General features: G+C 47.4%; 1 protein-coding gene and 1 long non-coding RNA gene across 5 annotated transcripts in view; one reads left to right on the top strand and one right to left on the bottom strand.

The window, feature by feature from the left end:
- Positions 1 to 17237, bottom strand: part of LOC115280108 — a 39315-nt gene extending 22078 nt beyond the window's left edge. Inside the window, exons 1-3 of the long non-coding RNA XR_003903646.1 lie at positions 17123 to 17237; positions 3539 to 3631; positions 401 to 1644 (exon numbers count right to left, since the gene is read on the bottom strand). This is a non-coding gene — a long non-coding RNA (uncharacterized LOC115280108). The remainder of the gene's footprint in view (positions 1 to 400; positions 1645 to 3538; positions 3632 to 17122) is intronic.
- PEG3 (paternally expressed 3) overlaps positions 7023 to 21258 on the top strand; it is a 42703-nt gene continuing 28467 nt past the window's right edge. For 2 of the 4 annotated variants that reach the window (XM_029924565.1, XM_029924566.1), the window contains exon 1: positions 18245 to 18415. The gene's annotated coding sequence lies outside the window, so the exon portion shown is untranslated. Of the gene's footprint in view, positions 7034 to 18244; positions 18416 to 20161; positions 20177 to 21258 lie in introns of those variants that run through there. The other 2 variants (XM_029924569.1, XM_029924567.1) reach the window with 2 other exon arrangements.

The raw sequence follows: 21258 nt of genomic DNA, 5'->3' as shown, positions 1-21258 counted from the left end.
CTTTATAAGTCACTTTATTGTAAAAAATTTATAAAAAGATAAATTATAAGTAAATATAAATTTATAAATTTTATAAATCAAAGCTTCTCAAGGATGGTCTTCACACGCGTTCAGTAATTATAAATTCCAGAGACCCCTTTTCTTTCCTTCTTCGGTTCTCTACGAGAAACGCAGCCATCTCTCCTCCCCACCCAACCACGCTGCTTTCTCACGAGGGTGCCACATAACAACCCGGTGCGCCTACCTGGGACCTAAGCGGCAGATGGTCATCTACCCGAACTTCGGATTTAACGGGGTCATCCTGTTTGCATTTGCTGACCGCGACACCCCTACCTCTCACCCCAGGCCACTCTGCGACAAAAGTTAGTTTTATGGGCCCATCTAACAGACGGTCGCTTACCAGCAACTGAGTCCAGACCCAGTGTGCCCGTCCTGGGGGCCTTCGGCCGGCCGTGTGGGGGGCAGGCGGGCGGCACCGGCTCTGCGCCAGGCAGCGGTGCAGCACCGCGACGCTCGCCCGACAGGCCCGGCGTTCTCGTCAACTGACGGAATGAGCTCTTTTCCGACGGAAGATAATGGATGTGACCCGATAGCGTTCTAAAACCGGAATTTACTTTTTAGGGATTAGCGCACTAATCGTGACGTGAAGGTCACGCGTCTGAAAACACACCGCCTGAGGCCCCTGGGCACAATGAGGGACGTCGTGTCCCCGCACCCGAGAGCCCTCCCGACTGCAGGGCGGGGCTTCAGCCACCTAGAGCCTCCCAGGTGCCCTTGCGCCGGGGCTGCAGAGCGCGCGTGCGCACTCAGCCTCCGCTGCCTGACGTGGCAATGCTGGTTCCCTGGGCCCCACCCCGTACTCCTCTACGAGCCAGATCCCGGAAAGCGCTTGGAAGCCCGCAAGTGTAAGGCCGCAGCGAGGGGGCCCCGTGGTTCCACTGCCTGTTTTCCGTAGCTGTGGGCGAAAGCAGGGAGCGCCCGCGGCCCGGCTTGGGCCGACCGCAGGGCGCATGCGCAGAGAGCCGCCCGGGGGTGGCGCCTTCTGGGGCTGTGGCTCTGGGCCTGTACTTCGAGACGGCGAGGCCTCCTGGACCCTGGGTTTCCTCTCCCTTCGGCGACCCCCGAGGCGTGCCCCGAAGACTTCCGGAGCGGCGGCCGAAGGCTGGCCTTACACACCATTCTGGCTTGCGCGCGCTCTGAACTGGGGGTTTCTGAGACGGCGCAGACCCCAGGGAGAGCAAGCGTGGTGGGCGTCCTGGAAGAGGAGCGGCCGCGGGCTCTCTCCTCCGCAGCTTCGCGGAGATGGGCGTGAAAACTCACCCTCCGTAAGTGCAGGCCCGGCTGCCCTTGAAAGCACGTGGGCAGAGTTGTGCAGATCCCGATTTAGGTGGACTCCCGCACCCGGTGCGCCTCCCTGGGCAGTGGCCCCAGCCCCGCACCCGCAACCGCTGCTGTCCTTGCTGTCTCTTCACATGCCCCTCCTCCGGGCCTTCCGTGCAAACAGGATCGTGCAAAGGGTGGTCTTTGGCATAACGCTGTGGGCGTGGGATCCCACCTCTTTCAAGGAAGATCTTTTGGGTCCGGAACTGCTCTGCTGGGAGTTTAAACGAATTGCCCAGACGTGTTCAGGCGTGGTTGGTATGCCTGATAGGAAATAGGATTTCCTTCAGATTCATTACCGTAGGATCATAGGGAGTCTATTAATGGTGCTGACTTTGGGGGCACCTGGGTGGCTCAGTTGATTAAGCCACCGACTTCAGTTCAGGTCATGATGTCACAGTTAGTGGTTTGAGCCCCTAGTCGGACTCTTTGCTCAGAGCCTAGAGCCTGCCTCAGATTCTGTCTCCATCTCTCTCTGCCCCTCCCCTGCTTGTGCTCACCCTCCTCTCAAAAATGAGTAAACATTAAAAAAAAAAAAAAGATGCTGATATTGCTTACTGCCTAGTTTGGCCCTGGATCCAGTGCAAGTTGTGAGGCGGTGGGGGACCACTCAGCCTTTCTGCGTCTCTGTTGGCCAGAGATCAGTGTTCCTAGGTGGAAGCTATTGCATAGAAAGCTTTAGTACCTTGGTGCAAAGTCCAGATAAAACTGTTAGCTATTATTAACTTGTAGGGATTCTTTTTGGGGACAGAGAAGGTGATGGGTCAAGAAATGGATGCTGTGGCAACCCACGGACTAGGGCATAAAATTCATTGAGAAACCCGTTTTTTATGACTCCGGTCATTTTGTGGCTCTTAATTCTTTGCTCCCTGGGAGTTGGTAGGAAGTTTATCCCCCACCCATATTATTTTGATAGTTTGGGTACTTTATATTTTCTCAGGAAATTGTGCATTTCCTAATATTTGCAGATTTATTAGGTTAAAATTAAATGGCGTGATTTTTACGAGTGTGGTCTCTTAAGGCAGAAACAAGGGTTAGAGGCCTGAGCTTGGTTACGGAGAGCCTTGATGTCCTGGGCAAGGTGCTTGACCCGAGGCTCTAACTTCATGCCCACCATTGGGCGACAACAGGACCCTACCTTGCTTGCTGAGGGTTAAATGGCAGTCTTTGACTTAACACAGCACCTGGCAGCACAGAGAAAGTTCCATAACTATCAGCTGTTGTTATTTTCATTCTGCAGCGTTCTTTCCAATTAAAACAGCTTAGGGACTGTAAACCTCCCTGAACTAGTTAATTAAAAGGAGCTGGGAAGCCCTCCACTGTTCTCCAGGCCTTGGAACACATTACGAAACAGAGAAATTACTTGTTCCTTGAAAGTTGGAAAGAAATTTGCATTCCTACTCTAGTCACCCTTTGGGGTCATGTTTTTTCTTTCCTTTGGGAAGCACTATATTCTCCCCTTCCATTTTGCTAAGAGTTTTATTTTTATTTAAAGTTTATTTGAGAGGGGCGGGGAGGGGGAGAATCGCAAGCAGGCTCCGCTCAGTCAGTGCACAGAGCCCAACGTGGGGCTTGAACTCTTGAAACTGGGAGATTGTGATCTGAGCTGAAATCAAGAGTCAGAGGCTCCACCGACTGAGCCACCCACGCATCCCTTGCTAAGAGTTTTTAATACTAAAGAACAAGGTCAGTAAACAGTCTCTGTAAAGGGCCAAATAGTAAATCTCTCAGGCTTTGTGGGGTATGTGGTGTCCATTGAAATTAATCAGCCACTTTAGTATGAAAGCCACAGATAGTAATATGGGTGTGGCTGTATCCAATAAGACGTTATTTATGGACATTGAAATTTAGATTGCATGTAATTTTCCTATGTCAAGAAATACTATCCGTTAGATTTTTTAAAGCCATTTAGCCACTTCTTAATTCAACCATGTTGTATGTGGACTGTACAGAACCAGTCGGCGGGCTGGACTTGGCCTGCAGGCTGTGGTTTGCTGAGTCCACCACAGAACTGCGTGACGTAGTGACTCGTGGTGTGACGTGGGGTCGGGGAGGCGTGGTTCCGACACGCACGCACTGTGTGCGTTTGGGCGGGGCGCCCGCCCCCTGCGCGTCGTGTTCTGCAGCTGCAGCGGGGCGGAGTTGCTGACGTTCCTACCTCCTTGGGCCGTGAGGGCGGGGTCATCCACGCGGGAGGTCTTGCTCGGTGTCAGGAGTCTCGTGAATCACGTATTCGGTGTCTCCCACTCTTCTGAGAGTCGAACACAAAGAAGTGTTAGACGGCGGCACTAGGTGACTTGGGTTTAAATTCTGGCCACTTATTAGCCACGTGACTTTGGGCTGGTCACTCACCCTCCCTCCCTTTCCTCGTCCCTAAAATAGAGATTATAATTGTACCCATTTTAGACGCCTGTCTAAAAGACTGAATAAGCTAACACTTTAGAAAGTGCTTGGAAAAATTCCTGGCCCATGTTAAGTCTCAATATTAGCTATTATTATCTCACAATCAATTATATTTAGGGCCGAAAACCCCTGTGCTGTGTTGTGTAAGTGGGACATTTTTGACCTCACTGCAGTGGTGCGTACAGTTTACAGAGCAGAGGAATTATTTGCTCGTTGGAAGTGTGAAGAAAGTTGCCCGAAAATGGCAAGGGCTCAGAGAACTATTCCAAGAAAGCAGTTCCTTGACATTTGCCAAGTTTTTTTTATCATCTGCCTTCCTTTCAAGAATAACATTTCATTATGGCTTTCAGATGTGCCCGCGGTGGCCCGGAGCTCGGGCAGCCCCCAGCTTTGGGTTTCGTTCCCAACTCTGCCGCCTACTAGCATGTACCTGAGACGAGGTAACTAGCCTCTCAGCTCTCCAGGCCTCTGAACCCTAAGATTTGGACAAGGATAGTGTCTGCCTCCCGGAGCTGTCGTGTGGATGTAACAGCATAATGCACGCAAAGGCTGGGTGCCGGCCCTGCCCAGCGTAAGAGTTGAATGCATGCTGGCTATTACTTTCCGTATTCTCCAGGGCACCCTCAAAGGAAGACCCGTTTGAGAGTGAAAACCATTTGCTAGGTTCTTAAATGGGAGCCTTCCCTCCTACTCCAGCTTTAGAAACTTAGTACTACTGTAGGAATTATTTGTTCTGCGGAGGTTGCCTTCGTGAATCCATTAGTCATCAGTTATTTGTTCTCACAAAATGGGGCCATGTCTTGGAGACCTTCGCTGTATTTGAAGGGGGTTGTATTGGGAAGTAGGCAGTGGTGTAGACCTGGGTTTGAATCGTGACTTTGAGGAGACGACGTCCTCTCTGAGCTGCAGATTTCTCATCTCTATAACGAATGTATTAGTTCTGATTTCTTTAGGACTATTGGGAGAATTCATCCAGATACATATTTTTCTAATCACTTTATCTAGATATAATTCACATATCGTACAATTTACCCATTTAAAATGTACAATTCTGTGGTGTTTAGTCACAGAATTGCGGACAACAAGGAATTTTAGAACATTTTTTAAAAAATTTATTTTTGAGAGAGAGGGCGTGAGCAGGGGAGGGGCAGAGAGAGAGAGAGAGATGGAGACAGAGAATCCCAAGCAGGCTCCGCTCTGTCAGCACAGAGCCCAATGCAGGGCTCAGACGCATAAACCGAATGATCGTGACCTGAGCCAAAATCCAGAATCGTACACTTAACCGACTGAGCCCACCAGGAGCCCCCTTGAACATTTTCATTACCCTGAAAAGAAACCCTCGCTCTGTTCCTCTCGTCCCTAGCCCTAGGAAAACATTAATCTTTCTGTCTCTACGGATACGGCTGTTCTGGACAGTTCCTATGAATGGCAGCGCACAGTACGCGGGCTATCACGACTGGCCCCTTTATTTAGCATAATTTCCAAAGTCGACCCGTGTCGCGGCGTGTCTCACCGCCTCATTCTTTCTTATTGTTAGATAGTCTGTGGTGTGGGTGCACCGCAGTTTATTTATCCGTTCACCCGCTGAGGGAATTTTGGGTTGTTTCCACATTTTGGCTATTACGACAATGCTGCTGTGAACATCCACGTGTAAGTTTTTATGCGGACGTATGGCTTCATTTCACCCAGAAATGGAATTGCCGGGTCCTCTGGTAACTTTAACCCCCTAAGGAACTGCCAGACTGCTTTCCAAGTGGCCCCCAGATCATTTTTAAAGCGCTGAACCCGGTGCCCGCCGCAGAGCCGAGTACCGCAGCAAGACAGCTGTTCCGGTAACGCATCGTCAGTGTAAGCAGAATGTTCCCGAAAGCCACTCTCCCAATTTAGGTAAAGGAATTGGCAAGCCATCTGCCTTATTTAATGCCCTGTAACAATTCGTGCAGACTAAGAATAATTAGTTCCTCGGGCATTTGTAGGACACTTCCAGTCAAACTGAGATTTCCAGTATTTTCTGCTTCCCTAGAAAATGATGCGTTTCTTTCAGGTTTTCCAGCTTGTTAGCGTGGAATCACACAGCATGGTGGCTGAAGGGCCTGATCTCTCGAGTCATTTACGAGGTCTGCACGTTTGAGTGAGCTGCTGTGAACCTTAGTTTCCTTGTACGAAAAAGCAACAAGGATGCCCGTCTCACCTGTTAGAAGGATGAGCTACAAAACACGTATCCTGCTTGATGCAGTTCGTGGCGCAGGAGAAGCGCCCCGTAAATACTAGTGTTTAATCTCCTAGAGATCGTGCAGTTGAAAATCCCTGTGCTAGGTAATTAAAATGTACCGGGGAGAGCCTTAACACATAGAAATTCTTTATAGAAAGATTTTTCCTAACTGCTTTTTTCCTATCCCTTTGATAGTAGGTTTTGGTCACTTTTATTTTCCTTGAAAATGTTCCTTTTCATTAAATTTTCATATGTGTTAGTCAAATCTTATTTAATATTAATGTGTTTGCTATAGCGTTTGATAGGTGATATATTTGTGTGATTCAAAATTCAAAAAGGAGAAAGGGGTGTGGCGTGACAATTTCCTTCCCACAGGAGGTCCCCAGCCACCCGTTTCCTTCCGTCCCTACGGATAGTCACTGGTTTTCTGAATGATCTTTTCAAAGTTATTCCATGCATACAGAAGCAAACCTAGGGGGCACCTGGTGGCTCAACCAGTTAAATGCCTGACACTTAGTTTCAGCTCAAGTCATATCTTAGGGTCGTGGGATTGAGCCCCACTCACAGCGTGGGGTCTGCTGAAGTTCGCTCCCTCTTTCTTTGCCCCTTCCCCACTCAACCACATGTGTTTTCTCTCTCTCTCTCTCTCTCAAAAAAAAGCAAATATAGATATATATTTGTTTCCCTTTTAATTTAACCAATAAAGTGTTCAACTCCTTGGCTTTTCATTTAACATTGTATCCTGGAGATCATTCCATGAGATATTTCTCATTCTTTGAGAATTTTGTATTATATGTAAATATAGAACTTATAAAATCTGTATCTCTTATCTCCAGCTGTTTTTCTGCTTTATGAGTCATTTTTTCCTTTTATCTGAATGGTTGCCTTTTTCTTGTTCTCTTTAGATATATCTCGTGATGGGCCTTTGGCAAATGCAACCAGGTAAGAGTGCGGGTTCTCTCCTGGCCTGGCCATCTGCTCCGTGGAAGCCGGATCACCTCTCCATATCATCTTGGTCATGTCCTGATGTATCGGCATGTGAGTCTGGGTGGAAATCGTGCCATTTTCCAGGAAACTTGGGTGAGATTTGAGTGGTGGTCGCCCCTGGGAGGAGTTCGTGCAGTGTCCTGGAGGACGTGACTGCCGGCGATCTTCGGTCCTTAAATGGCCTTCGGACCCTACAGGGTCTGACTTTTCTCTGCAGCGCTTATGCCCCTTCGTAGTCCCATTCCTTGGCCCTCCATATCCCTCTCTGCCTCCTAGCCTTTGCACACACTCTTAATTAGGCATCGGCCGTCTTTCCTCAACACCGGCTCCAGGTCACACTCATTGTACGTGTGCGTCTTTAGCACACTTGACTGCCTGTCCCTCACGTTGTGTGGGTATTCAGTTGTTTGGCTTCATCCATGCACGTGTATCCCATGCAGGCAGAGACTATTTCTTTTTCTGTTGTATCCCTAGTATCTGGATGTAGTTGAAATTCCATATGTATTTCCCGAATGATTGAATAGATGAGCATTTGCCATTTTGCCAGGTCAAGATTAGAGTTTTCTGGCTGAGAAACCGATTTGAGAAAAAATATGTGAATAACCCTGCCTTTTCCAAATAAGTATTTTGATTAGTATGTGATAACCTGCTTCTGAATGCTTTTGCCTCCGACGAAGGAAGGTGCCCAGTGCCCTCTTGGCTGAGGACGTGTGGGAACACTGGCTGGTGGGCGAATCTCCTGGGCACGCGGAAGCTTTCGTAGTTCTGGGCCTTACTGCTGTCTGACAGACTTGACGTAGTTTCCTCTCAGAACCTCTGATTTATGACAGGTTGTCCTCTGTTCGAGACTTCATCTTCTCTGCAATTTAACTGCTTGGGGGAGGTATTATTTTAATGTTTGATTTTAGGAGCAGTTTATGTGAAAGAGTTGGTTGCCTTTAATATAAATGTTTGGTTTTCTGTTGTCCTGGAATCCCTTGAGAGGGTTAAAAAACCAAAATAAGTTTACCCTTAAGGAAACTTGGTTAGATCTGCATCACCAAGGAACTGTATGCAAATTTATATACTAAAATATTTACCCGTTTGACACTGATTATATACATAAGAGTTGACAACACCGAAGAACTGATTTTCTTTCTTTTGCAAAGTGTTGATTTTAACCCGTTTATGCAATAAACCAGCTCTGTGCAGAGGACTTCCAGAGCTAGAGCTGCAGCAGAAACCTCCAGAATCCCTCTTCAGCCTGTCCTTATGTGTGATCTGAGTGTAAGCATTTCAGATATAACATCCAAAAGAAAGCTCTTGATTTTAGGCTCTTCCCCCACCTGTGATTCAAAGACTCACTCAGTAATACTTCCATTTACCCAGTTGCCTGAATGAGAAACACAGGAGTCATTTCGCATACTTTTTCCCCTGCCACACACACAATTCTATGAGCAAGGTGTCTCTGTTCCGCCTCTAGAATGCATCCCGTATGTGTTCACCTCTGCCTGTGCCCACCGCCACCCTGTTAGTTCGGGCGCCTTCCTCTTCTGCCCGGACTGACCACTCTAGTCCCCGAATCTCCACTTCTTCATACCGTGACACTAGTCATCTTACAGTAGATTGAGTCAGATTTTGTGTAGAAGCCTTTCACGGCTCCCCGTCACATGCAGGATTCAATTCAGGGTCACCTTGGCCTACAGTTCCTACTGAGGACCTGGCTCTTACGTACCTGTACAACCTCATTTTTGCCCGTCAACCCCACTTTTGCTGCCCTCCGGCCATTCTGGTGTCCTGCCTTTTTCCTTTACGGTCTTTGTGTATTGCTTTGTACGTTGTCTGTCTAGATTATTCCTCCCCCTGCTTTTCCCGGGGTGGCTCTTTCTTCCCATTCAGTCTTTGCTTCTCGTTCAGAGAAGGCTTCCCTGACTAGTCTGTAACCACCACACACCCACCCCTCCGTCATCTCCACATCCTGGTTTTTTTCTTCAAAGTCCTCACCACGATTTTTAAAGGTTTATTTTGTCAACTAACTTATTGTATGTATCTTCCAGCTTGAGTGAAGTTTGAAGACATATTTATCAAATAAATGAATTAGGGCAGGGGTCTTATCAGTGTCATTCACAATGAACCGTGTACCTGGCCTCAGCATTGGCCCTTATGTGGCACAGACAATCAAATATTTGTGGAAAGAATGAATGAATAAGTATTTACTGAGAGATTTCCATGTATTAAGTTCTGGAATAAGCTGTGGGGTCATTATACTCAATAGCCCAATCTATTACAATTTTTTTTTAATTTTTAAATGTTTTTATTTAGTTTTGAGAGAGAGTGAGAGAGACAGTGTGAGCAGGGGAGGGTCAGAGGGAGGGGAAACACAGAATCTGAAGTAGGCTCCAGGCTCTGAGCTAGCTGTCAGCACAGGGCCGGACGTGGGGCTTGAATCCACGAACTGTGAGATCATGACCTGAGCCAAAGTCAGATGCTTAAGCTACTGAGCCCCCCCAGGCGCCCCTATTACAGATTTATTGTAGACCAAAAGTTCTCAAACTTCTTGGTCTTAAGACCCACTTACACTCTTGTAAATGACTGAGGACTCCAAAGAATGCTGTTTATGTGAATTGTATCTATTTCTCTCTACATATATTTTGAAATTAAAATGAAAATTATAAATATATGTTAACTCATTTAAAAATAACAGTAGTAAATCCGTTACATATTAATGTAAGTAATTTTTTTCCCCTGAAAACATCTTAATTCCCAAAACAAAAGATGACTGAGGAGAGCAGCGTTGTTTTACATCTTTGCAAATCTCTTCAACATCTGGCTTAAATGAAAATAGCTAAATCCTCCTCTGCGTCAGCATTCTGTCTGTCATCCTCCGGAGAATGCCGCTGCACACTTGGGAGAGAAATGAGATCACTGCTGTAGATAATTTAGAAGATACGATTTTTGAGAAGGTGCTGTGAATTTTTGCGTGCGCACTTCAGTATCTTTTTAATATAAACTTGCAATGATGTTTATGACACCTCTGTAAATCAAAAACTGGACAGAAAGACACAAGGACATGTGGGGTTCAAAGACATAAACCTGCCGAACTTTTGATCTTGAAATAGGCAGAGGAAGTTCACAATTGGATCACTGAAGAGTGACAAGGTCCAGAAGTCCCCAGTGCGTGTTGAGGTCCCAGGCTCATTGTGTCAAATGGGCTGGGACTCTCCTGACATGAAGTGAAACTGGAAAAAACTAGTGATGGTTACTCAGGACTCCAGCGTATATAGTGAGCAGTGGCAGTAAGCACTCGCGTACCGGCTGCATGCAGAGAGGCCCCAGCCCAAGTAAACGTAAATCCTGCTCAGTGGATGCTACATTCTCTTATCACCTGGCGCAGAGGCCCCGGCTGCCCATATAAAACTTGTCTTCGGATTAACTTTCTCATGGGCGGGAAGAAATAGCCAAAAGAAGAAAAAAAAACAGAAAAGCGAGACATGAAGGAAAGAGAAGTTTTGAGAGAAGGGGATAAAGATACACCATAGGAGAAACACTTAGAAACTAAAATTGCAAAGCAGTGCATTAAACTTAGGAAAACCTGTAATAAGCAAAAAAACCAAAATCAACAGCTAGGACATGAATTCACTGACAAAATGCAATTCAAATCATATAGTTTTAGTGTGACTTTAAGATTCTTGAAAGATAACAGTATTCATAAAATATTCATCCATTTGAGAAAAGGTGAGTATAAAAAAGGACTGATTGAAAATCTTAGACATGAAAAAATATAGCCGTTGTAAAAACATATCAAGGGAAACACTTAACTGAATGCAGTTAAAAAGAGGAGTTACAGAGGTGCCTGGCTGACTAAGTTGGTAAAGCATGCGACTCTTGATCTTGGGGTCATGAGTTCAAGTCCCACATTGGACATAGAGTTGAATTATATATATATATAAATTTATATTTATATTATTTATACATTATATAATTTTAATATAATCACATACATAAATGTATATAATATATATATAAAAGAGGAATTACTCAGAAAGCAACCCAGAAAAGAATATAAAAGATAGAGAAATTAAGATAAATGGAAGATAGATGAAGAAGGGCCAATATACTCCAGTATGCTGATACGAAGAGAATGGAATTGGAATGGAAAAAAAGCTATTTTGGCCAAGACATACTGGGCATGAATTCTCCAGAAGGGAAGAATAAACCTTCTTTAGGCACACAAGTCCTGAGCAGGATAAAAATGATTCCATAATACCACCTATTCTAAAAGCTCCAGGGGACATTTCAGTTGATAGCAGATCTCAGCAGTGTCTGAAGATATTAGAAAAAAACCTTCAAAATAAGGGGAGAAGATGAGGGTCACCTTGGAATTCCATGCCTAGATAAACTGTCATTTAGAAATATCTTTTATCTTTTTTTAATGTTTATTTTTGACACACACACACACACACACACACACACACACAGAACATGAATGGGGGAGGATCAGCGAGAGAGGGAGACACAGAATCTGAAACAGGCTCTAGGCTCTAAGCTGGCAGCACAGAGCCTGGTGTGGGACTCAGACCCATGAACTGTGAGATCATGACCTGAGCTGAACTTGGATTCCTAGCCAACTGAGCCACCCAGGCGCCCCTAGAAAGGACTTTTAAAGCCATTTTTAGCAATACAAATAGATAGACTACCTTATAGAATAACCAAAAGACTTATTTAAGGATATGTTTTAGTGAGAAAACAAAAAGATGAATCTAGAGAGGAGTGAAATTTAAGAAATCAGAATGAATAAATAAATGGTCAAAATATGGATAAATATACTTAATTATTGAATCTCAATTTTGTTTTTGTTTTTTAAAAAAAGTATAGCTAAGAGGCACCTGAGTGGCTCAGCTGGTTGAATGTCTGACCCTTGATTTCAGCTCAGATCATGATCCCAGGGTTGTGGGATTAAGCCCCACATCAGGCTACATGCTAACAGTGTAGAGCCTGCTTGGGATTCATTCATTCATATTCACTCTCTCTCTCTCTCTCTCTCTCTCTCCCCCCTCCCTCCCCTTCCCTTCCTTCCTCCCTCTCTCCCTCTCTTTCAAAATAAGTAAATTTAAAAGATTTTTAATAAAAAGTAGAGCTAAAATTCTAGATAATAACTAGGAAGGGGGAATAAGAAATTCAATAAATTGCTAAGGTATTCCAGAATATCCTTTATTATTTTATGCTCTGTTAAAAATATGTGTGTGTGTATATATATATATATATATATATATATATATATACTTCCAAAAATATATATATACACACTTGTGTATAAATTAGGAATTTAAAGATAGACAATAAAGTAACTGAAATATAATTGAGAGTTTCCACATTAGCAGAGGGGAAAAAGGAGTTAAGAAAATTTAATCTACTCAGTAGAAGGCAAAAAAGGAGAAAAGAAGCAGCAAAGGAAAAGGCACATGCGACAAGTAAATAGACCAGAAGTTTAAAATGGGAAAAGACTAAGTCCCTTCCTACAAGCAAACAGCCTGGGTGACTCCTCAGACACTCACCTTCACAGAGGAGATCACGGACGGTGCCCACCTAAGAATATGGCCTTGAAACAAAAAGCAAAAGCTAAAGGAATTACGAGGAGCAGTGGATAAAACTAAAAGCATAGTAGGTGATACTATTATAACTACTTAGAACTGATATATTAAGCAGAGAGAAAATTAGTAAGAATTCTGAAAATGTAATAAACGTGGCTAATAAGCCTCATCTTACAGAAACAAATAGAAATTGCTAGCTAACAACTATAGAATCATCCTTTTTTTCTAACACACTCAACAATTAAAAATTGATTACATCCTAAGATCACAAAGGAAGTTTTAACAAATGTGAAATAATAATGCTTAGGTGATATCATTTGGCCGTAATGCAGTTTAATTAGAAATCTATAATCAAAAGACTTTTGAAGAACTTGGGAACCTGAATGCATTCTTTAATTTCATGGAGAGGAAATCTAATGGAAATAATATAACGTACTACTGAACAACAGAAATACATGGAAAGCGGTTCAAGTGGTACTTGGAAGGAAAGTTATGGCCTTAAGTGTATCTGTTAAAAATCACAAAAGGTTAAAAATAAATGAGGTAAATATGCAACTCAAGACTCTCAGAGGAGAAACCCAAATAGGTGGAAAGAAGGAAATAATAAAATGAACAGAAATTAATTAAATAGAAAAGAAGAAAGAATATGGTCAAAAAGCCAAAAGCCACTTTAAAAACAAGTGTCAAATCTTTAATAAAACTGATGAAGAACACAAGAATAGATGAAATGACATTGATACTAGGAAAGGTGATATATTACTAATGCAGGAGAGATTGAAAATCAAAGAGAATGCCGTGAATCTGTGCTAATAAATTTAAATGAAATTGACAGTTTTCTTCTAAAATATAAATGACCAAAATGACTCAAGACAAAGCAGAAATGTAAGTCCCAAACCTATGAGGAAATGAAGTCCAAAATATTCCATGTAAAAAGACACCAAATCTGGATTTTGCAGTGAGTTATGCTAAACTTTCAAAAAAGGAGAAAGCACCTATTTTTATAAACAATTGCAGAGATTATAAAAGCAAGCTACCAATCCAAGTCATTTTATAAGGTTGGTATAACCTTGATACTAAATCCAGGCAGACATGGCATAATTAAAAACGTAGACGCAAAAAGTCAACATGGAATATAAACCAGTAGTATCCAGCTGTGTGTGTATATAAATCAGACCCTCGTAATCATGGTCAAGTACGGTTTAGGAATGCAAACCTGTTTCAACAACAGAAAATTTGCCTAAATTCTCCACATTAACAGATTATATAAAATTCTAAAGTCTAATCTTCCCAATAGATATAGAAAAGTCATTGGATAAAATTAAACTTATTCATGCTAAAGGTTTTAGAAAACTAGAAGTTAAGGGAATTTTCTTAATCCCCAATAGAGAGGTCCTACAAAAAAGCTTGTGAACATTTTTATATGTCGGTGAGACATAAGAAGTATCCTCACCTCGGGAGTCCTAGTCAATGCATTAATGCTACTGAAATGAGTTACGACTGTCAGAGTAAAAAATTGTCACTAATAAAGATGTTAACATTATAAAAAAATCCAGGAAAATCTATAGACTAACAAGTATTAGAACTAGTAAGACGGATAAGCAAATTCACTGGATACAAAATCAATATATAAGAAACAAGAGCAGATAATTCTCAAAAACTCCTAATCCAAGAGAAATCATGAGAAAATATTAGACCAACTCATTGAGAGACATTCTGTAAAATAACCTGACTAGTACCTCAAAACTGCTAAAGTCATGAAAAACAAGGAAATACTAAGAGGCTATCACAGCCCAGAGTTGCCTAGGGAAAAGCAATTATGTGTCCTGGCTAGGATGCTGGAACAGAAGGACGAGATTTATAGAAACAGGAAAAATCCAAATAAAGTCTATAATTAATAGTTCTGTACTAATTTTCCATTTTCACAATGCACCAAGCTTATGGAAGATGTTAACATAGGGGAAACTAGGTAACGAATCTTTATCCTATCTACAAATTTCCTGTAAACTGAAGCTATTAAAAAAAAAAAGCTATACCACATTGTAACCCCCAAATAACATATTAGATAAGTAATAGGAAAAAAGACTTCCTAAAGTCAAATTGAAATCCCAATAGGATATCTTTTTTCAGTTGTTTTTCTTCAGGTTATCTCTACACAACATCTGGCTCTAACTCACAACTCCGAGGGATCAAGAGTCACATGCTCCACTGACTGAGCCAGTGCCCTCAGATAGCATATTTCATCAAATTTGATAAGCTAATTCTAAAAGTCATTTGAAGATGGAGGACTAAGAATAGCCAAAGACACTTTTGAAAAGCAAAGATGGGCAGGTGCCCTTTCTGATATGAAGCTACTGAAAGCTGTAATAATTACTGTGGCGCGTTAACACCCAGACATAGACCAGTGGGCCAGTGGGCCAGGCAGAGCGTTTTGGAACAGACCTATTCATATGCAGAAACACAGGAGAAAAATTAGATCCCTACCACGAAACATACAGAAAAGTAAATATCAAAAAAATAAATAAAAACACTACCACCACCTCCAAGGCTAATAGCCTTGTATCTCTAGGACTTCAGTGTGGGTAGGGACTTCTTAAGGCGTAAAAAGCAGAAATACGAAGAAACAGACTGTTAAATTTCACAGCGCCAGTATTTAACACTTCTGTAGCAAAGGAGATTGATGGCTTTCTTTTTTTACTTGTTTATGGTATATATTTTAGACATATTTATAAGTGTGACAGGGGTGGGGGACGGGGGTAATTCAAACTGGAATGTGACATCTTATTCGCCTTTAAAGACTGCCCTAGACGCTGTGTAAAGAATATTTGGAGGGAAGGGTTTGGAATGGAAGTAGGTGATCCAGCGAGTAGGCTAATAGCCAGGGGAAAACACTGCGGTTACGACTGTCACCAAGAGGGAAAACGCTGGATAAATTTGGGATGTCTTGGATGTAGGGTCGGCAGGATTTGCTGAGGAATTAGATGGTGACAGTAAGGAAAAGAAGGAAGAGCAATTGTGAGATTTTTGGCTACAGCAACTGGTGCTCCTTATACAAATATATAGATTGAGGAGAGGGAAAATTAAATATTTATTTTAAGTGCTTTCAGTTGCTGTTGGATATGCAGGTGGAGCGATCAGATACAGGAGCTTCTGTGGAATGTTCTGTGGCAGAGGATTTCAATTCGGGAGCTGCTGGGGTCTAGGTGGCATTTAGACCGTGCCTCGGAAGCGCGTGTTGATGGAGAAGTGTAGTGACTGAGTCCCGCGTGCTTAGAGGTTGACCAGCGCAAAGACCAGCTCAGAGCACAGAGAAGAAACCTTTGGAGACCAGGGTGGTGTCCTGTTGTCTCACCAAAAAATAAGAGAGCCTAGGTTTTTGTTTGTTATTGTTTCTCTTAATGAGGATGTCGAATGTGACCACAGGATCAAGCGAGATTAAGGTCAAGTTTCCGGGCTGCGGAGGGGACGGCTCAGCAGTTTCAGCGGGGGGTGGGGGGGCCTGGGAGGGGGCCGGGCCTTGCAGCTAGGCCGGGAGCCCACGGCCGAGACCACTCTATCCGGAGCGGTTGAGGGGAGAGGGGGAGCACCGAGGAAGGTAGTAGTCGCTGCGGCAGCCCCGAGGGCAGGTGGTGTCTGAAGGGAGCGAGTGATCCAGGCTCCAGAGACACTTGTACTGCAGACGGAGGCCTTTGAGGAAAGAGAACGGGGTCGGAAACCGTGCGCGAATCCCCACCTCCTGCGCATATCCAGACAGGAGCTCTGGGGTTGAACAGCTCTCCGGGCGGATCCTGCGGTGTAGCCCAACGTGAGAACCTCTGACCTAAGGGTAGCACCACGTCCACGTGCAGGGGTGCCTCTCGAATCTCCCGAGAGGCTGCTGGGGACGAGGGTTCGGAGGTGCCCAGCAAACAGCGTTGCCATTCAGAGCGCTGCTGGCTGAGAGGAACCTGTCGCAGACTTGGGGGGCTTAAAACGCCCCCCACCCCGAGCCAATAGCTTCTCAACGCAGCAAGCAACCACTCGTTTCCATTTATACTTATGATGTATAAATAGAACATTTAATTTTGGGCACCGTATTCTCTGTGCTTGTAATTAACCTGCTCTTCGTAATTAATCATCTTATGAATTTGTTCCTTGCACATTAAAATCCTACATTTTTCTGTATTAGCCTCGTAAAGTTGCCGCGTATGGATTGACCAGATTACAGTTTAATTCTCATGCAGGGCACACTTTTCTAATAAAAAGGGACGCTCCACAAATATGCTTGCCTACAATCTTTGACGCTTCGCTACTTATCTTTGCTTTCGTCCTTTGAGAGTGCAATAGTTGGATCAATGGTACATTAATGAACTTTGTATAATTCATTGATTTTACTAGTAGAAAAGAAATTTGTATTTAGTCCAACAGTTTGGGCTGGAGCAGGGGAAAAAATCCTCCATCTTCCTCCTCTCCTCACCCGCAACTCCTTTTCCTTGGAGGTAACCAGTTTGCGATTTCTTGTATTCCTTTGCACAAGATTTACCTGCAAACGTGCTCATTCTTAACAAACGGACAAAACAATGAAAACACTTACCAGCTCATTCCTACAACATGTCCCTGGTCGCGGACGGCGGACAGCCGCCCCTCGCTGCGGTCGGTCCCGGACTACTGCTCCCCGGTCCTCCGCGGTCAGCGGTGTGCAGACCAGCGCTGTGGGGGGTCCGCGGGGTCTGTGCGGGGGGCGGGGGGGCCTGCGGGGGCGGTTCGTGGGGTCTCCCGGGCACTGTGGGATCTGTGCACGGGGTGGGGTCTGAGTGGGGGCTGCAGGACAGAGTGAGGGGTCTGTGTGGGACTCTGCGGGGATCTGTGCGGGGCGGCTGCTCGGATCCATGTCAGTGTCTATGCGAGTGCTGGCGGGGTGGCCGTGGGATCTGTGCGGGATGCCGCGGGGATCTGCGTGGGGATCTGTGCGGGACGCGGCGGGGTCTGTGCAGCGTCTGTGTGGGTTGCATGTGGGTCTGTTCGCGATGCAACGGGGTCTGTGCGAGGATCTGTGCGGGACGCGGCAGGGTTTGTGCGCGGATGTGTGCGGGATGCGGCGGGTTCGGTGCCGGACGCAGGGGGGTCCGCCCTGCCCGGTGTGCGGTCGGCGCGTGACTGTCCACGGCGGGTCCACCAGCGCCAGTGCGCTCCCGTGAGGTGCCAGCCTCCTCCCTCGCTGCCCGGGTTTCCGGCGCAGCCTTTATCGCCTGGGGCCCGAGAGCTCCCGGCTTATGGAGGAGCTAGCCCCGCGCCTCTCGCATGTCCTGGATGGAAAAGTGTCATCTCCCACTTTTTCATTCTTCACACTTCAGTGTATATGGTTTTCCCTCAGGATGTCCACTTTTTGGACAAATATTTTTCTTTTTCTTCATTGGTTTTGTATTTGGGAGTCATTAGTCGGTCTTTCTCTATGGCGCCCCCCCCAGTTCTTTGTGTGGGGGTCTCACACCCCCACACCCCCTCATCGAGACCCCTGTCGGGGGCCCCTGGTGTTGGCTCGGTTGACGTCAACCTCCTGCCTTCGCGCCAAGCCGTCACCACGGCAACCGCAACCTGATTGGCAATGCTCAGGGGCGTGGCGAGGGGGCCCGGGGTGGGAAGCTTGGCCTCTGATTGGCCTGTTCTGCAGCCCCGCCTCTGCGGAGAGCCTGACAAGGAGTCGCGCGCAGAGGCTCCGTGCAGACACTGGGAGCCGCTGGAGCACAAGGTCGGAGCTGAGGAGCGGACATGTCCACCCTGGGCTGGTGGCGCCGTCGGGCGCCAGTGGCCCTGTGGGTGTGCTAGACCGTGCACGCGGGCTGCGCCCAGGCCGAGCCGTGGGTCCCAGGCGGTGTGGTGAGGGGAGGTGAGTTCGGGCTGGACCCCCGCCCTGCACATCCGTGTCAGTACGGTGTCCGGATGCCGCGTGAGGCGGCACGGCGGTCATATGCCGTAGTCTGGGACCGTGGTCAGACAGGGAAGAGGGAGGTGGCCGGCGGACACCGCCTGGCGGGGTTTTCAAGGGGTGCGGGGCGCGGGTTGCCGCGCTTGCAGTGCTTGCCGCGGGCGCCATCTTGCGTGTCCAGCCGGGGTCTTCGGGACGGGCTACCCCTTTGAAGTGGCCACGGAACTGGGGGGCTGCCATGCCATCTTGCCTGGTGCAGGTGGTGGATGGGGAGAGGGACCGCGGATTTCTGTCAGGCGAGCCCACCAGGGTGGGTGCTGGGGAAGTGGCGCGCTGGCCGTGTCTGGGGGCTGCAGATCACTACGTCCATCCCACGGCGTCCCTGACAGCCAGGTCTCTGCATCTCTGCCAGACATTGGGGGTGGGGCTTGTTTTGCCGCAGTGGCGGCGGGAGGAGCTGTGGGCTGCAAGGGGCGGGGCCAAGAGCGTCATGCCTGTGGGGTATTTTCTCTGGGCCAAGAGTGACTGGGGAGCCCCGCCCACGCTGGCGCCATTTTTGGTGTGGGCGGTAAAGTTCGCTATACAGGCACTGTCCTGATTGGTTGGCTGCAGGTTGGGGCGGGGGCAAGGGTGGTCCAGATTGCGGCTAGCCCAGGCTGTGATGGTGTCGTTGAATCCCGCCTACCTTGGCGCCATCTTTGATAGGGGTGGCTGAGGTCTGCCGCGCTGGCAGACGCAGTGGTGGCCGGCTGGCCACAGCGGCGCGGGGCCAAGGGCTGCGGGGGACTGTGATGACCCCGTGTTGTATGCAGTGACTGAAGGCTGCAGGGTCCTGACTATCTCGCACCTTCTTTGCTAACTGAAGGTCTGGCTGCAGAGGTTTGCCGTGCCAGTGCCACCCTATTGGCTTGAGGGCTGAGCTCTGAATTTTGAGAATGGGCCCTGGCTAGTGATCCGGAGACTGCTTTGTGAGCAGGGTCCATGTGGTTTGGAGAAGCCAGGTGTTGTGCTAAGTTTGCCGCGGCTGCCACAGTTGCAGCCGCCACGGAACTGTTAGTCCTGAGGTACAGGGCTACAGGCTGTCGACGTGCCCGCTGTCACTCCTTAGCTCTATCTGGACATGGCAGAGGCACAGCCTTCCCCTGTGGTGGTCTCTTTGCGGTGTGTCTGGCCCCATCTTTGGCTATGGGAAGTGCTGGGAACACGGGAATAGCAGAGCTGTGCTGCGCAGACCCTGTTGACTGGGCTGAAGGGGTGGGGCCACGGGCATTTTGGGGGACGGAGCCCGCTGTGGGGCCCCGCCCACACTGGCACTATTCCTGTAGACCGACAGGTGGCTGCGGAGACTTTTGCGCTGGCGCCATCTTGAATGACAGCAAAACTGCAGGGGGCGGGTACAAGGGGAGGGGCTGCAGAGCTCGGCCCACTCTTGTATTGTTTGTTGGCCGGCAGGTGGCAGCCGAGACTTATGTGGAGGCGCCATTTTGAAGGACAGCTGAGCTGCAGGGGGCGGGCCCAAGGGGATGGGAGGAGCTGCGGAGCTCGGCCCACTTTAGCGTTGTTGGCCAACATGTGGCAGACGAGACTTACTGCGCAGGCGCCGTGGGATTGGCTGTAAGGCGTGAGACCAAGGGGCGGGGCTTCAGAGCAGCGCCCACTCTGGCACTGTTGGCCGACAGGAAGTAGCTGACACTTACTGCGCAGGCGCCATTTTGAGTGAAGGTGGGGCTGGCTGCAGGGGTTGGGCCCAAGGGGGACTGAGGAGTTCTGCCTAGTCTGTCGACAGGTAGCAGCCAAGACTTACTTCCCAGCCACTATTTGAATGACAGGGGCCCTCCAGGGGGCGGGAGAACGAGGGAAGGACTGCTGAGGTCCACCGACTTGAGTGATAATAAGACTAGTAGGTGACAACCAACGTTTATTGCACAAGTGTCATCATCAGTGATGATGGTATTGCTGAGAGCAGGCTTGAGAGAGGCTTTCATGTTTTTGAATAACAGGAGACTGAAGACCCCTACCCATTGGGTGGGTAGGCCTGGGGTGGCCCCTCGAGGCTTATTACACAGGCGCCATCTTGAATGATGGCAGAGCGGCAGGGGGGTAGGTCTGAGGAACGGGCCTGCAAACCCCTACCCATCCCTGCGGTATATTTGTTGTCCAGTAGGTGGCTGCTCAGGCTTACTGCACAGGCGCCATCTTGGAGTCTGGCCGACCAACAGGGGGCGGGTCCAGAGGTGGCTGCCGAAGCTTACTGCAAGGCGCCATCTTGGAGTACGGCTGACCAATAGGGGGCGGGTCCAGAAAGGTAGCTGTTGAGGTTTACTGCGCAGGCACCATCTTGCATCACGGCTTAGCTGCAGGGGACGGGCTCAGAGGGGCAGCCAGGACTTGCTGCACAGGTGCAGTCTGAGTGCTGGCAGAGCTGCAGGGGACGTTTGTGAAGGAGGGGCTGTCGTGTCCAGATTGATGGGTCTGCAGACCCTGCCCATCCTTGCACCATCTTGGCCAGTAGGTGACTACTGACCCTTACAGCTGAGGCGCGGTCAAGGATTGTGGAGTTGTAGGGGGTGACTGAAGTGGGACTGCCATGTCCTAAGTGTGACTGAGGGGTCCTGGGGAGCCCTACTTTTGCATGGCTGAGAAAAGGAGTCAGGTTTGCTGTGCAGGCGCCAGTTTGGCCAGCCCGGAGCATTTGCTGCCGTGGCCGTGCAACAGTGTGGCAGGCGTGACATTTCCTCGTAAGGACACCAAAGCCAAGTCTCGGGAATGTAGGGACAGGTTCATATGTGCAGCCCTGAGGGTCC

The sequence above is a fragment of the Suricata suricatta genome, chromosome 16 (assembly GCF_006229205.1).
Source record: "Suricata suricatta isolate VVHF042 chromosome 16, meerkat_22Aug2017_6uvM2_HiC, whole genome shotgun sequence".
In the NCBI taxonomy this organism is placed as follows: domain Eukaryota; kingdom Metazoa; phylum Chordata; class Mammalia; order Carnivora; family Herpestidae; genus Suricata; species Suricata suricatta.
Note: the sequence above shows the minus strand (reverse complement) of the source record. Positions and strands in the feature narration are given on the sequence as shown.